At 50.1% G+C, this 12,999-nt stretch overlaps 19 non-coding genes and 3 pseudogenes across 19 annotated transcripts; 11 read left to right on the top strand and 11 right to left on the bottom strand.

Annotated features, from left to right (window-relative positions):
• Nucleotides 1-154: 154 nt before the first annotated feature.
• On the top strand, nucleotides 155-318 carry LOC135045520 (U1 spliceosomal RNA). Its single transcript, XR_010237959.1, has one exon. It is a non-coding gene; the product is annotated as a U1 spliceosomal RNA (small nuclear RNA).
• Nucleotides 319-470: 152 nt separating this feature from the next.
• On the top strand, nucleotides 471-606 carry LOC135045473 (U1 spliceosomal RNA; annotated as a pseudogene).
• A 698-nt stretch (nucleotides 607-1,304) lies between these two features.
• Nucleotides 1,305-1,468, top strand: LOC135045512 (U1 spliceosomal RNA). The gene has a single exon (XR_010237952.1). It is a non-coding gene; the product is annotated as a U1 spliceosomal RNA (small nuclear RNA).
• Nucleotides 1,469-1,620: 152 nt separating this feature from the next.
• LOC135045455 (U1 spliceosomal RNA) lies at nucleotides 1,621-1,783 on the top strand. Its single transcript, XR_010237911.1, has one exon. It is a non-coding gene; the product is annotated as a U1 spliceosomal RNA (small nuclear RNA).
• A 674-nt stretch (nucleotides 1,784-2,457) lies between these two features.
• LOC135045517 (U1 spliceosomal RNA) lies at nucleotides 2,458-2,621 on the top strand. Its single transcript, XR_010237957.1, has one exon. It is a non-coding gene; the product is annotated as a U1 spliceosomal RNA (small nuclear RNA).
• Nucleotides 2,622-2,773: 152 nt separating this feature from the next.
• Nucleotides 2,774-2,936, top strand: LOC135045454 (U1 spliceosomal RNA). Its single transcript, XR_010237910.1, has one exon. It is a non-coding gene; the product is annotated as a U1 spliceosomal RNA (small nuclear RNA).
• Nucleotides 2,937-3,610: 674 nt separating this feature from the next.
• On the top strand, nucleotides 3,611-3,774 carry LOC135045513 (U1 spliceosomal RNA). The gene has a single exon (XR_010237953.1). It is a non-coding gene; the product is annotated as a U1 spliceosomal RNA (small nuclear RNA).
• Nucleotides 3,775-3,916: 142 nt separating this feature from the next.
• Nucleotides 3,917-4,079, top strand: LOC135045534 (U1 spliceosomal RNA). Its single transcript, XR_010237973.1, has one exon. It is a non-coding gene; the product is annotated as a U1 spliceosomal RNA (small nuclear RNA).
• A 674-nt stretch (nucleotides 4,080-4,753) lies between these two features.
• On the top strand, nucleotides 4,754-4,917 carry LOC135045495 (U1 spliceosomal RNA). The gene has a single exon (XR_010237936.1). It is a non-coding gene; the product is annotated as a U1 spliceosomal RNA (small nuclear RNA).
• A 152-nt stretch (nucleotides 4,918-5,069) lies between these two features.
• LOC135045449 (U1 spliceosomal RNA) lies at nucleotides 5,070-5,232 on the top strand. The gene has a single exon (XR_010237905.1). It is a non-coding gene; the product is annotated as a U1 spliceosomal RNA (small nuclear RNA).
• Nucleotides 5,233-6,060: 828 nt separating this feature from the next.
• Nucleotides 6,061-6,223, bottom strand: LOC135045453 (U1 spliceosomal RNA). Its single transcript, XR_010237909.1, has one exon. It is a non-coding gene; the product is annotated as a U1 spliceosomal RNA (small nuclear RNA).
• A 468-nt stretch (nucleotides 6,224-6,691) lies between these two features.
• LOC135045527 (U1 spliceosomal RNA) lies at nucleotides 6,692-6,854 on the top strand. The gene has a single exon (XR_010237966.1). It is a non-coding gene; the product is annotated as a U1 spliceosomal RNA (small nuclear RNA).
• Nucleotides 6,855-7,709: 855 nt separating this feature from the next.
• On the bottom strand, nucleotides 7,710-7,845 carry LOC135045470 (U1 spliceosomal RNA; annotated as a pseudogene).
• A 152-nt stretch (nucleotides 7,846-7,997) lies between these two features.
• Nucleotides 7,998-8,161, bottom strand: LOC135045493 (U1 spliceosomal RNA). Its single transcript, XR_010237934.1, has one exon. It is a non-coding gene; the product is annotated as a U1 spliceosomal RNA (small nuclear RNA).
• Nucleotides 8,162-8,835: 674 nt separating this feature from the next.
• LOC135045472 (U1 spliceosomal RNA) lies at nucleotides 8,836-8,998 on the bottom strand. Its single transcript, XR_010237920.1, has one exon. It is a non-coding gene; the product is annotated as a U1 spliceosomal RNA (small nuclear RNA).
• Nucleotides 8,999-9,150: 152 nt separating this feature from the next.
• On the bottom strand, nucleotides 9,151-9,314 carry LOC135045505 (U1 spliceosomal RNA). Its single transcript, XR_010237945.1, has one exon. It is a non-coding gene; the product is annotated as a U1 spliceosomal RNA (small nuclear RNA).
• A 674-nt stretch (nucleotides 9,315-9,988) lies between these two features.
• LOC135045524 (U1 spliceosomal RNA) lies at nucleotides 9,989-10,151 on the bottom strand. Its single transcript, XR_010237963.1, has one exon. It is a non-coding gene; the product is annotated as a U1 spliceosomal RNA (small nuclear RNA).
• A 151-nt stretch (nucleotides 10,152-10,302) lies between these two features.
• LOC135045514 (U1 spliceosomal RNA) lies at nucleotides 10,303-10,466 on the bottom strand. Its single transcript, XR_010237954.1, has one exon. It is a non-coding gene; the product is annotated as a U1 spliceosomal RNA (small nuclear RNA).
• Nucleotides 10,467-11,140: 674 nt separating this feature from the next.
• On the bottom strand, nucleotides 11,141-11,303 carry LOC135045459 (U1 spliceosomal RNA). Its single transcript, XR_010237915.1, has one exon. It is a non-coding gene; the product is annotated as a U1 spliceosomal RNA (small nuclear RNA).
• A 152-nt stretch (nucleotides 11,304-11,455) lies between these two features.
• Nucleotides 11,456-11,619, bottom strand: LOC135045516 (U1 spliceosomal RNA). Its single transcript, XR_010237956.1, has one exon. It is a non-coding gene; the product is annotated as a U1 spliceosomal RNA (small nuclear RNA).
• Nucleotides 11,620-12,320: 701 nt separating this feature from the next.
• LOC135045467 (U1 spliceosomal RNA) lies at nucleotides 12,321-12,456 on the bottom strand (annotated as a pseudogene).
• Nucleotides 12,457-12,608: 152 nt separating this feature from the next.
• LOC135045490 (U1 spliceosomal RNA) lies at nucleotides 12,609-12,772 on the bottom strand. The gene has a single exon (XR_010237931.1). It is a non-coding gene; the product is annotated as a U1 spliceosomal RNA (small nuclear RNA).
• Between the last annotated feature and the right edge of the window lie 227 nt (nucleotides 12,773-12,999).

Raw genomic sequence — 12,999 nt, 5'->3', positions numbered from 1 at the left:
CAGTCCTCTGCCCTCCCATGTTCATCTGAAAATATATGTTCTCCCTGCAGTTGTTGTCCCAAGATGAGAGTTCCCTTGTGCTGCCTCAGTTGAATCTCCTTTACTTGACAGAGATGTGCATGAGCAGCGGCCCTCCCCAGCCCTATTCCAAATCATACTTATTTTGCATAGGAGATACCATGGTCATGAAGATTTTTCTCCCAGGGTGAGGTTCATTCATTGCATTTTGGGTATGCTGACCCCTGTGATTTCCCCAAATGTGGGAAACTTGACTGCATTATTTGTGGTAGTGGGAGACTGTGTTTGTGCTTTCCTCTGGCCAGCTCTGGAAAAAGTCAGATTTCTTTGTCTCAGATCTTCCTCTAGCCTTGTTCTTCTTTCGAGAGTTCCCTTGTGCTGCCTCAGTTGGATCTCTTTCACTTCACAGGGGGGAACCCGAGCAGCGACCCTCCCCAGCTCTTGCCCAACTCCTACTTACCTGCCAGGTGAGATACTATGATCATGAAGGTGCTTCTCCCAGGGCAAGGCTCAACCATTGCACTCTGGGTGTGCTGCTCCTGCGATTTCCCCAAATGTGGGAAACGTGACTGCATAATTTGTGTTTCCCCTCGTCGGCTCTCGTATAATTCAGATCTCTTTGTCTCAGGTCTCTCTCCAGCCTAGTTTGCTGTCTGTTTCCACTTCTCTTTTCTTGAGCCGCTCCCTTCTATGCCCTTGCGCACTATCCTGACTTCTCCCGTCTGCTTACTTCGTGCCTTCCAACGCACAATGCGAACTACAGGTAGTGCTGCAGGGCCCACACCCTTTTACTTGCCTTACAGAGTAGCTCTGGAGCAGTTACAGTGCCCAGCTGCTGCAAGAAATCAGCTTGAATGCTTCAGGGGCTGGGGCATAGCCAACATGAGCCCCACACCGAAGGAGGGTGGAGGTGTGTAATGCGAACTAGGGGTCATCCAAGCGCTGCAAAAGGCCGCCATGCCCTGCACGCCCCTTTTCTCTTTTCATATGCAGACGAGGGTTGAAGCCAACTTTGACCCACTGCTTGGATGACATCACCATATGCAAATCCATCTGCTGCAGGCCTTCCCCCAGGAATGCTTGCACTAGTTGTTGCATTTGGTTTGTTGTTTGGGGGTGCTTCAGTATTAGGCAGCCTTCTGCCCTCACATGTTCATCTGAAAATATGTGTTCTCCCTGCAGTTGTTGTCCCCAGATGAGAGTTCCCTTGTGCTGCCTCAGTTGAATCTCCTTTACTTGACAGAGATGTGCCTGAGCAGCGGCCCTCCCCAGCCCTATCCCAAATCATACTTATTTTGCATAGGCGATACCATGGTCATGAAGATTGTTCTCCCAAGGTGAGGTTCATTCATTGCATTCTGGGTATGCTGACCCCTGTGATTTCCCCAAATGTGGGAAACTCGACTGCATTATTTGTGGTAGTGGGGGACTGTGTTTGTGCTTTCCTCTGGTCAGCTCTGGAAAAAGTCAGATTTCTTTGTCTCAGATCTTCCTCTAGCCTTGTTCTTCTTTCGAGAGTTCCCTTGTGCTGCCTCAGTTGGATCTCTTTCACTTGACAGGGGGGTGCCCGAACAGCGACCCTCCCCAGCTCTAGCCCAACTCCTACTTACCTGCCAGGTGAGATACTATGATCATGAAGGTGCTTCTCCGAGGGCAAGGCTCACCCATTGCACTCTGGGTGTGCTGCCCCTGCGATTTCCCCAAATGTGGGAAACTTGACTGCATAATTTGTGTTTCCCCTGGTCGGCTCTCGTATAATTCAGATCTCTTTGTCTCAGGTCTCTCTCCAGCCTAGTTTGCTGTCTGTTTCCACTTCTCTTTTCTTGAGCCGCTCCCTTCTATGCCCTTGCGCACTATCCTGACTTCTCCTCCTGTCTGCTTACTTTGTGCCTTCCAACGCACAATGCGATCTACAGGTAGTGCTGCAGGGCCCAGACCCTTTTACTTGCCTTACAGAGCAGCTCTGGAGCTGTTACAGTGCCCAGCTGCTGCAAGAAATCAGCTTGAATGCTTCAGGGGCTGGGGCATAGCCAACATGAGCCCCACACCAAAGGAGGGTGGAGGTGTTTAATGCAAACTAGGGGTCAGCCAAGCGCCGCAAAAGGCCACCATGCCCTGCACGCCCCTTTTCTCTTTTCATATGCAGACGAGGGTTGAAGCCAACTTTGACCCACTGCTTGGATGACATCACCATATGCAAATCCATCTGCGGCAGGCCTTCCCCCAGGAATGCTTGCACTAGTTGTTGCATTTGGTTTGTTGTTTGGGGGTGCTTCAGTATTAGGCAGCCTTCTGCCCTCCCATGTTCATCTGAAAATATATGTTCTCCCTGCAGTTGTTGTCCCAAGATGAGAGTTCCCTTGTGCTGCCTCAGTTGAATCTCCTTTACTTGACAGAGATGTGCATGAGCAGCGGCCCTCCCCAGCCCTATTCCAAATCATACTTATTTTGCATAGGAGATACCATGGTCATGAAGATTTTTCTCCCAGGGTGAGGTTCATTCATTGCATTTTGGGTATGCTGACCCCTGTGATTTCCCCAAATGTGGGAAACTTGACTGCATTATTTGTGGTAGTGGGAGACTGTGTTTGTGCTTTCCTCTGGTCAGCTCTGGTAAAAGTCAGATTTCTTTGTCTCAGATTTTCCTTTAGCCTTGTTCTTCTTTCGAGAGTTCCCTTGTGCTGCCTCAGTTGGATCTCCTTCACTTTACAGGGGGGTACCCGAGCAGCGACCCTCCCCAGCTCTAGCCCAACTCCTACTTACCTGCCAGGTGAGATACTATGATCATGAAGGTGCTTCTCCCAGGGCAAGGCTCACCCATTGTACTCTGGGTGTGCTGCTCCTGCGATTTCCCCAAATGTGGGAAACTTGACTGCATAATTTGTGTTTCCCCTGGTCGGCTCTCGTATAATTCAGATCTCTTTGTCTCAGGTCTCTCTCCAGCCTAGTTTGCTGTCTGTTTCCACTTCTCTTTTCTTCAGCCGCTCCCTTCTATACCCTTGTGCACTATCCTGACTTCTCCTCCCGTCTGCTTACTTTGTGCCTTCCAATGCACAATGCAAACTACAGGTAGTGCTGCAGGGCCCACACCCTTTTACTTGCCTTACAGAGCAGCTCTGGAGCTGTTGCAGTGCCAAGCTGCTGCAAGAAATCAGCTTGAATGCTTCAGGGGCTGGGGCATAGCCAACATGAGCCCCACACCGAAGAAGGGTGGAGGTGTTTAATGCAAACTAGGGGTCAGACAAGCGCAGCAAAAGGCCACCATGCCCTGCACGCCCCTTTTCTGTTTTCATATGCAGACGAGGGTTGAAGCCAACTTTGACCCACTGCTTGGATGACATCACCATATGCAAATCCATCTGCGGCAGGCCTTCCCCCAGGAATGCTTGCACTAGTTGTTGCATTTGGTTTGTTGTTTGGGGGTGCTTCAGTATTAGGCAGCCGTCTGCCCTCCCATGTTCATCTGAAAATATGTGTTCTCCCTGCAGTTGTTGTCCCTAGATGAGAGTTCCCTTGTGCTGCCTCAGTTGAATCTCCTTAACTTGACAGAGATGTGCCTGAGCAGCGGCCCTCCCCAGCTCTATCCCAAATCATACTTAATTTGCATAGGAGATACCATGGTCATGAAGATTATTCTCCCAGGGTGAGGTTCATTCATTGCATTCTGGGTATGCTGACCCCTGTGATTTCCCCAAATGTGGGAAACTCGACTGCTTTATTTGTGGTAGTGGGGGACTGTGTTTGTGTTTTCCTCTGGTCAGCTCTGGTAAAAGTCAGATTTCTTTGTTTCAGAGCCTTGTTCTTCTTTTGAGAGTTCCCTTGTGCTGCCTCAGTTGGATCTCCTTCACTTGACAGGGGGGTGCCCGAGCAGAGACCCTCCCCAGCTCTAGCCCAACTCCTACTTACCTGCCAGGTGAGATACTATGATCATGAAGGTGCTTCTCCCAGGGCAAGGCTCACCCATTGCACTCTGGGTGTGCTGCCCCTGCGATTTCCCCAAATGTGGGAAACTTGACTGCATAATTTGTGTTTCCCCTGGTCGGCTCTCGTATAATTCAGATCTCTTTGTCTCAGGTCTCTCTCCAGCCTAGTTTGCTGTCTGTTTCCACTTCTCTTTTCTTCAGCCGCTCCCTTCTATACCCTTGTGCACTATCCTGACTTCTCCTCCCGTCTGCTTACTTTGTGCCTTCCAATGCACAATGCAAACTACAGGTAGTGCTGCAGGGCCCACACCCTTTTACTTGCCTTACAGAGCAGCTCTGGAGCTGTTACAGTGCCCAGCTGCTGCAAGAAATCTGCTTGAATGCTTCAGGGGATGGGGCATGGCCAACATGAGCCCCACACCAAAGGAGGGTGGAGGTGTTTAATGCGAACTAGGGGTCATCCAAGCACCGCAAAAGGCCGCCATGCCCTGCACGCCCCTTTTCTCTTTTCATATGCAGATGAGGGTTGAAGCCAACTTTGACCCACTGCTTGTATGACATCACCGTATGCAAATCCGTCTTCTGCAGAACTTCCCCCAGGAATGCTTGCACTAGTTGTTGCATTTGGTTTGTTGTTTGGGGGTGCTTCAGTATTAGGCAGCCTTCTGCCCTCCCATGTTCATCTGAAAATATGTGTTCTCCCTGCAGTTGTTGTCCCCAGATGAGAGTTCCCTTGTGCTGCCTCAGTTGAATCTCCTTTACTTGACAGAGATGTGCATGAGCAGCGGCCCTCCCCAGCCCTATTCCAAATCATACTTATTTTGCATAGGAGATACCATGGTCATGAAGATTGTTCTCCCAGGGTGAGGTTCATTCATTGCATTTTGGGTATGCTGACCCCTGTGATTTCCCCAAATGTGGGAAACTCAACTGCATTATTTGTGGTAGTGGGGGACTGTGTTTGTGCTTTCCTCTGGTCAGCTCTGGTAAAAGTCAGATTTCTTTGTCTCAGATTTTCCTCTTGCCTTGTTCTTCTTTCGAGAGTTCCCTTGTGCTGCCTCAGTTGGATCTCCTTCACTTGACAGGGGGGTACCCGAGCAGCGACCCTCCCCAGCTCTAGCCCAACTCCTACTTACCTGCCAGGTGAGATACTATGATCATGAAGGTGCTTCTCCCAGGGCAAGGCTCACCCATTGCACTCTGGGTGTGCTGCTCCTGCGATTTCCCCAAATGTGGGAAACTTGACTGCATAATTTGTGTTTCCCCTGGTCGGCTCTCGTATAATTCAGATCTCTTTGTCTCAGGTCTCTCTCCAGCCTAGTTTGCTGTCTGTTTCCACTTCTCTTTTCTTCAGCCGCTCCCTTCTATACCCTTGTGCACTATCCTGACTTCTCCTCCCGTCTGCTTACTTTGTGCCTTCCAATGCACAATGCAAACTACAGGTAGTGCTGCAGGGCCCACACCCTTTTACTTGCCTTACAGAGCAGCTCTGGAGCTGTTAAAGTGCCCAGCTGCTGCAAGAAATCAGCTTGAATGCTTCAGGGGCTGGGGCATAGCCAACATGAGCCCCACACCGAAGGAGGGTGGAGGTGTTTAATGCAAACTAGGGGTCGGTCAAGCGCCGCAAAAGGCCACCATGCCCTGCACGCCCCTTTTCTGTTTTCATATGCAGACGAGGGTTGAAGCCAACTTTGACCCACTGCTTGGATGACATCACCATATGCAAATCCATCTGCGGCAGGCCTTCCCCCAGGAATGCTTGCACTAGTTGTTGCATTTGGTTTGTTGTTTGGGGGTGCTTCAGTATTAGTCAGCCTTCTGCTCCACCCTCCTTTGGTGTGGGGCTCATGTTGGCCATGTCCCATCCCCTGAAGCATTCAAGCAGATTTCTTGCAGCAGCTGGGCACTGTAACAGCTCCAGAGCTGCTCTGTAAGGCAAGTAAAAGGGTGTGGGCCCTGCAGCACTACCTGTAGTTTGCATTGTGCATTGGAAGGCACAAAGTAAGCAGACGGGAGGAGAAGTCAGGATAGTGCACAAGGGTATAGAAGGGAGCGGCTGAAGAAAAGAGAAGTGGAAACAGACAGCAAACTAGGCTGGAGAGAGATCTGAGACAAAGAGATCTGAATTATACGAGAGCCGACCAGGGGAAACACAAATTATGCAGTCAAGTTTCCCACATTTGGGGAAATCGCAGGGGCTGCACACCCAGAGTGCAATGGGTGAGCCTTGCCCTGGGAGAAGCACCTTCATGATCATAGTATCTCACCTGGCAGGTAAGTAGGAGTTGGGCTAGAGCTGGGGAGGGTCGCTGCTCGGGCACCCCCCTGTTAAGTGAAGGAGATCCAACTGAGGCAGCACAAGGGAACTCTCAAAAGAAGAACAAGGCTAGAGGAAGATCTGAAACAAAGAAATCTGACTTTTACCAGAGCTGACCAGAAGAAAACACAAACACAGTCCCCCACTACCACAAATAAAGCAGTCGAGTTTCCCACATTTGGGGAAATCACAGGGGTCAGCATACCCAAAATGCAATGAATGAACCTCACCTCGACTGCTTTATTTGTGGTAGTGGGGGACTGTGTTTGTGTTTTCTTCTGGTCAGCTCTGGTAAAAGTCAGATTTCTTTGTTTCAGATCTTCCTCTAGCCTTGTTCTTCTTTTGAGAGTTCCCTTGTGCTGCCTCAGTTGGATCTCCTTCACTTAACAGGGGGGTGCCCGAGCAGCGACCCTCCCCAGCTCTAGCCCAACTCATACTTACCTGCCAGGTGAGATACTATGATCATGAAGGTGCTTCTCCCAGGGCAAGGCTCACCCATTGCACTCTGGGTGTGCTGCCCCTGCGATTTCCCCAAATGTGGGAAACTTGACTGCATAATTTGTGTTTCCCCTGGTCGGCTATCGTATAATTCAGATCTCTTTGTCTCAGATCTCTCTCCAGCCTAGTTTGCTGTCTGTTTCCACTTCTCTTTTCTTCAGCCGCTCCCTTCTATACCCTTGTGCACTATCCTGACTTCTCCTCCCGTCTGCTTACTTTGTGCCTTCCAATGCACAATGCAAACTACAGGTAGTGCTGCAGGGCCCACACCCTTTTACTTGCCTTACAGAGCAGCTCTTGAGCTGTTACAGTGCCCAGCTGCTGCAAGAAATCTGCTTGAAAGCTTCAGGGGATGGGGCATGGCCAACATGAGCCCCACACCAAAGCAGGGTGCAGCAGAAGGCTGCCTAATACTGAAGCACCCCCAAACAACAAACCAAATGCAACAACTAGTGCAAGCATTCCTGGGGGAAGGCCTGCCGCAGATGGATTTGCATATGGTGATGTCATCCAAGCAGTGGGTCAAAGTTGGCTTCAACCCTCATCTGCATATGAAAACAGAAAAGGGGCGTGCAGGGCATGGTGGCCTTTTGCGGCGCTTGACTGACCCCTAGTTTGCATTAAACACCTCCACCCTCCTTCGGTGTGGGGCTGATGTTGGCTATGCCCCAGCCCCTGAAGCATTCAAGCTGATTTCTTGCAGCAGCTGGGCACTGTAACAGCTCCAGAGCTGCTCTGTAAGGCAAGTAAAAGGGTGTGGGCCCTGCAGCACTACCTGTAGTTTGCATTGTGCATTGGAAGGCACAAAGTAAGCAGACGGGAGGAGAAGTCAGGATAGTGCACAAGGGTATAGAAGGGAGCGGCTGAAGAAAAGAGAAGTGGAAACAGACAGCAAACTAGGCTGGAGAGAGACCTGAGACAAAGAGATCTGAATTATACGAGAGCCGACGAGGGGAAACACAAATTATGCAGTCAAGTTTCCCACATTTGGGGAAATCGCAGGAGCAGCACACCCAGAGTACAATGGGTGAGCCTTGCCCTGGGAGAAGCACCTTAATGATCATAGTATCTCACCTGGCAGGTAAGTAGGAGTTGGGCTAGAGCTGGGGAGGGTCGCTGCTCGGGTACCCCCCTGTAAAGTGAAGGAGATCCAACAAAGGCAGCACAAGGGAACTCTCGAAAGAAGAACAAGGCTAGAGGAAAATGTGAGACAAAGAAATCTGACTTTTACTAGAGCTGACCAGAGGAAAGCACAAACACAGTCCCCCACTACCACAAATAATGCAGTTGAGTTTCCCACATTTGGGGAAATCACAGGGGTCAGCATACCCAAAATGCAATGAATGAACCTCACCCTGGGAGAAAAATCTTCATGACCATGGTATCTCCTATGCAAAATAAGTATGATTTGGAATAGGGCTGGGGAGGGCCGCTGCTCATGCACATCTCTGTCAAGTAAAGGAGATTCAACTGAGGCAGCACAAGGGAACTCTCATCTGGGGACAACAACTGCAGGGAGAACATATATTTTCAGATGAACATGGGAGGGCAGAAAGCTGCCTAATACTGAAGCACCCCCAAACAACAAACCAAATGCAACAACTAGTGCAAGCATTCCTGGGGGAAGGCCTGCCGCAGATGGATTTGCATATGGTGATGTCATCCAAGCAGTGGGTCAAAGTTGGCTTCAACCCTCGTCTGCATATGAAAAGAGAAAAGGGGCGTGCAGGGCATGGTGGCCTTTTGCGGCACTTGGCTGACCCCTAGTTTGCATTAAACACCTCCACCCTCCTTTGGTGTGGGGCTCATGTTGGCTATGCCCCAGCCCCTGAAGCATTCAAGCTGATTTCTTGCAGCAGCTGGGCACTGTAACAGCTCCAGAGCTGCTCTGTAAGGCAAGTAAAAGGGTGTGGGCCCTGCAGCACTACCTGTAGTTCGCATTGTGCGTTGGAAGGCACAAAGTAAGCAGACAGGAGGAGAAGTCAGGATAGTGCGCAAGGGCATAGAAGGGAGCGGCTCAAGAAAAGAGAAGTGGAAACAGACAGCAAACTAGGCTGGAGAGAGACCTGAGACAAAGAGATCTGAATTATACGAGAGCCGACCAGGGGAAACACAAATTATGCAGTCAAGTTTCCCACATTTGGGGAAATCGCAGGAGCAGCACACCTAGAGTGCAATGGGTGAGCCTTGCCCTGGGAGAAGCACCTTCATGATCATAGTATCTCACCTGGCAGGTAAGTAGGAGTTGGGCTAGAGCTGGGGAGGATCGCTGCTCGGGTACCCCCCTGTAAACTGAAGGAGATCCAACTGAGGCAGCACAAGGGAACTCTCGAAAGAAGAACAAGGCTAGAGGAAAATCTGAGACAAAGAAATCTGACTTTTACCAGAGCTGACCAGAGGAAAGCACAAACACAGTCCCCCACTACCACAAATAATGCAGTCAAGTTTCCCACATTTGGGGAAATCACAGGGGTCAGCATACCCAAAATGCAATGAATGAACCTCACCCTGGGAGAACAATCTTCATGACCATGGTATCTCCTATGCAAAATAAGTATGATTTGGAATAGGGCTGGGGAGGGCCGCTGCTCATGCACATCTCTGTCAAGTAAAGGAGATTCAACTGAGGCAGCACAAGGGAACTCTCATCTGGGGACAACAACTGCAGGGAGAACACATATTTTCAGATGAACATGGGAGGGCAGAAGGCTGCCTAATACTGAAGCACCCCCAAACAACAAACCAAATGCAACAACTAGTGCAAGCATTCCTGGGGGAAGTTCTGCAGAAGACGGATTTGCATACGGTGATGTCATCCAAGCAGTGGGTCAAAGTTGGCTTCAACCCTCATCTGCATATGAAAAGAGAAAAGGAGCGTGCAGGGCATGGCGGCCTTTTGCGGTGCTTGGATGACCCCTAGTTCGCATTAAACACCTCCACCCTCCTTTGGTGTGGGGCTCATGTTGGCCATGCCCCATCCCCTGAAGCATTCAAGCTGATTTCTTGCAGCAGCTGGGCACTGTAACATCTCCAGAGCTGCTCTGTAAGGCAAGTAAAAGGGTGTGGGCCCTGCAGCACTACCTGTAGTTTGCATTGTGCATTGGAAGGCACAAAGTAAGCAGACGGGAGGAGAAGTCAGGATAGTGCACAAGGGTATAGAAGGGAGCGGCTGAAGAAAAGAGAAGTGGAAACAGACAGCAAACTAGGTTGGAGAGAGACCTGAGACAAAGAGATCTGAATTACACGAGAGCCGACCAGGGGAAACACAAATTATGCAGTCAAGTTTCCCACATTTGGGGAAATCGCAGGGGCAGCACACCCAGAGTGCAATGGGTGAGCCTTGCCCTGGGAGAAGCACCTTCATGATCATAGTATCTCACCTGGCAGGTAAGTAGGAGTTGGGCTAGAGCTGGGGAGGGTCTCTGCTTGGGCACCCCCCTGTCAAGTGAAGGAGATCCAACTGAGGCAGCACAAGGGAACTCTCAAAAGAAGAACAAGGCTAGAGGAAGATCTGAACAAAGAAATCTGACTTTTACCAGAGCTGACCAGAGGAAAACACAAACACAGTCCCCCACTACCACAAATAAAGCAGTCGAGTTTCCCACATTTGGGGAAATCACAGGGGTCAGCATACACATAATGCAATGAATGAACCTCACCCTGGGAGAATAATCTTCATGACCATGGTATCTCCTATGCAAAATAAGTATGATTTGGGATAGAGCTGGGGAGGGCCGCTGCTCAGGCACATCTCTGTCAAGTAAAGGAGATTCAACTGAGGCAGCACAAGGGAACTCTCATCTGGGGACAACAACTGCAGGGAGAACACATATTTTCAGATGAACATGGGAGGGCAGAAGGCTGCCTAATACTGAAGCACCCCCAAACAACAAACCAAATGCAACAACTAGTGCAAGCATTCCTGGGGGAAGTTCTGCAGAAGACGGATTTGCATACGGTGATGTCATCCAAGCAGTGGGTCAAAGTTGGCTTCAACCCTCATCTGCATATGAAAAGAGAAAAGGGGCGTGCAGGGCATGGCGGCCTTTTGCGGTGCTTGGATGACCCCTAGTTCGCATTAAACACCTTCACCCTCCTTTGGTGTGGGGCTCATGTTGGCCATGCCCCATCCCCTGAAACATTCAAGCTGATTTCTTGCAGCAGCTGGGCACTGTAACAGCTCCAGAGCTGCTCTGTAAGGCAAGTAAAAGGGTGTGGGCCCTGCAGCACTACCTGTAGTTTGCATTGTGCATTGGAAGGCACAAAGTAAGCAGACGGGAGGAGAAGTCAGGATAGTGCACAAGGGTATAGAAGGGAGCGGCTGAAGAAAAGAGAAGTGGAAACAGACAGCAAACTAGGCTGGAGAGAGACCTGAGACAAAGAGATCTGAATTATACGAGAGCCGACCAGGGGAAACACAAATTATGCAGTCAAGTTTCCCACATTTGGGGAAATCACAGGAGCAGCACACCCAGAGTACAATGGGTGAGCCTTGCCCTGGGAGAAGCACCTTCATGATCATAGTATCTCACCTGGCAGGTAAGTAGGAGTTGGGCTAGAGCTGGGGAGGGTCGCTGCTCGGGTACCCCCCTGTAAAGTGAAGGAGATCCAACTGAGGCAGCACAAGGGAACTCTCGAAAAAAGAACAAGGCTAAAGGAAAATCTGAGACAAAGAAATCTGACTTTTACCAGAGCTGACCAGAGGAAAGCACAAACACAGTCTCCCACTACCACAAATAATGCAGTCAAGTTTCCCACATTTGGGGAAATCACAGGGGTCAGCATACCCAAAATGCAATGAATGAACCTCACCCTGGGAGAAAAATCTTCATGACCATGGTATCTCCTATGCAAAATAAGTATGATTTGGAATAGGGCTGGGGAGGGCCGCTGCTCATGCACATCTCTGTCAAGTAAAGGAGATTCAACTGAGGCAGCACAAGGGAACTCTCATCTTGGGACAACAACTGCAGGGAGAACATATATTTTCAGATGAACATGGGAGGGCAGAAGGCTGCCTAATACTGAAGCACCCCCAAACAACAAACCAAATGCAACAACTAGTGCAAGCATTCCTGGGGGAAGGCCTGCCGCAGATGGATTTGCATATGGTGATGTCATCCAAGCAGTGGGTCAAAGTTGGCTTCAACCCTCGTCTGCATATGAAAAGAGAAAAGGGGCGTGCAGGGCATGGTGGCCTTTTGCGGCGCTTGGCTGACCCCTAGTTTGCATTAAACACCTCCACCCTCCTTTGGTGTGGGGCTCATGTTGGCTATGCCCCAGCCCCTGAAGCATTCAAGCTGATTTCTTGCAGCAGCTGGGCACTGTAACAGCTCCAGAGCTGCTCTGTAAGGCAAGTAAAAGGGTGTGGGCCCTGCAGCACTACCTGTAGTTTGCATTGTGCATTGGAAGGCACAAAGTAAGCAGACGGGAGGAGAAGTCAGGATAGTGCACAAGGGTATAGAAGGGAGCGGCTGAAGAAAAGAGAAGTGGAAACAGACAGCAAACTAGGCTGGAGAGAGACCTGAGACAAAGAGATCTGAATTATACGAGAGCCGACGAGGGGAAACACAAATTATGCAGTCAAGTTTCCCACATTTGGGGAAATCGCAGGAGCAGCACACCCAGAGTGCAATGGTTGAGCCTTGCCCTGGGAGAAGCACCTTCATGATCATAGTATCTCACCTGGCAGGTAAGTAGGAGTTGGGCTAGAGCTGGGGAGGGTCGCTGCTCGGGTTCCCCCCTGTGAAGTGAAGGAGATCCAACTGAGGCAGCACCAGGGAACTCTCGAAAGAAGAACAAGGCTAGAGGAAGATCTGAGACAAAGAAATCTGACTTTTACCAGAGCTGACCAGAGGAAAGCACAAACACAGTCCCCCACTACCACAAATAATGCAGTCGAGTTTCCCACATTTGGGAAAATCACAGGGGTCAGCATACCCAGAATGCAATGAATGAACCTCACCCTGGGAGAACAATCTTCATGACCATGGTATCTCCTATGCAAAATAAGTATGATTTGGGATAGGGCTGGTGAGGGCCGCTGCTCAGGCACATCTCTGTCAAGTAAAGGAGATTCAACTGAGGCAGCACAAGTGAACTCTCATCTGGGGACAACAACTGCAGGGAGACCACATCTTTTCAGATGAACATGGGAGGGCGGAAGGCTGCCTAATACTGAAGCACCATCAAATATCAAACCATATGCAACAACTAGTACAAGCACTCCTGGGGGAAGGTCTG

Source organism: Pseudophryne corroboree, unplaced genomic scaffold (assembly GCF_028390025.1).
Source record: "Pseudophryne corroboree isolate aPseCor3 unplaced genomic scaffold, aPseCor3.hap2 scaffold_909, whole genome shotgun sequence".
Lineage (NCBI taxonomy): Eukaryota > Metazoa > Chordata > Amphibia > Anura > Myobatrachidae > Pseudophryne > Pseudophryne corroboree.
The sequence above is the reverse complement of the archived record's forward strand: the minus strand, read 5'-3'. Positions and strand labels throughout refer to the sequence as shown.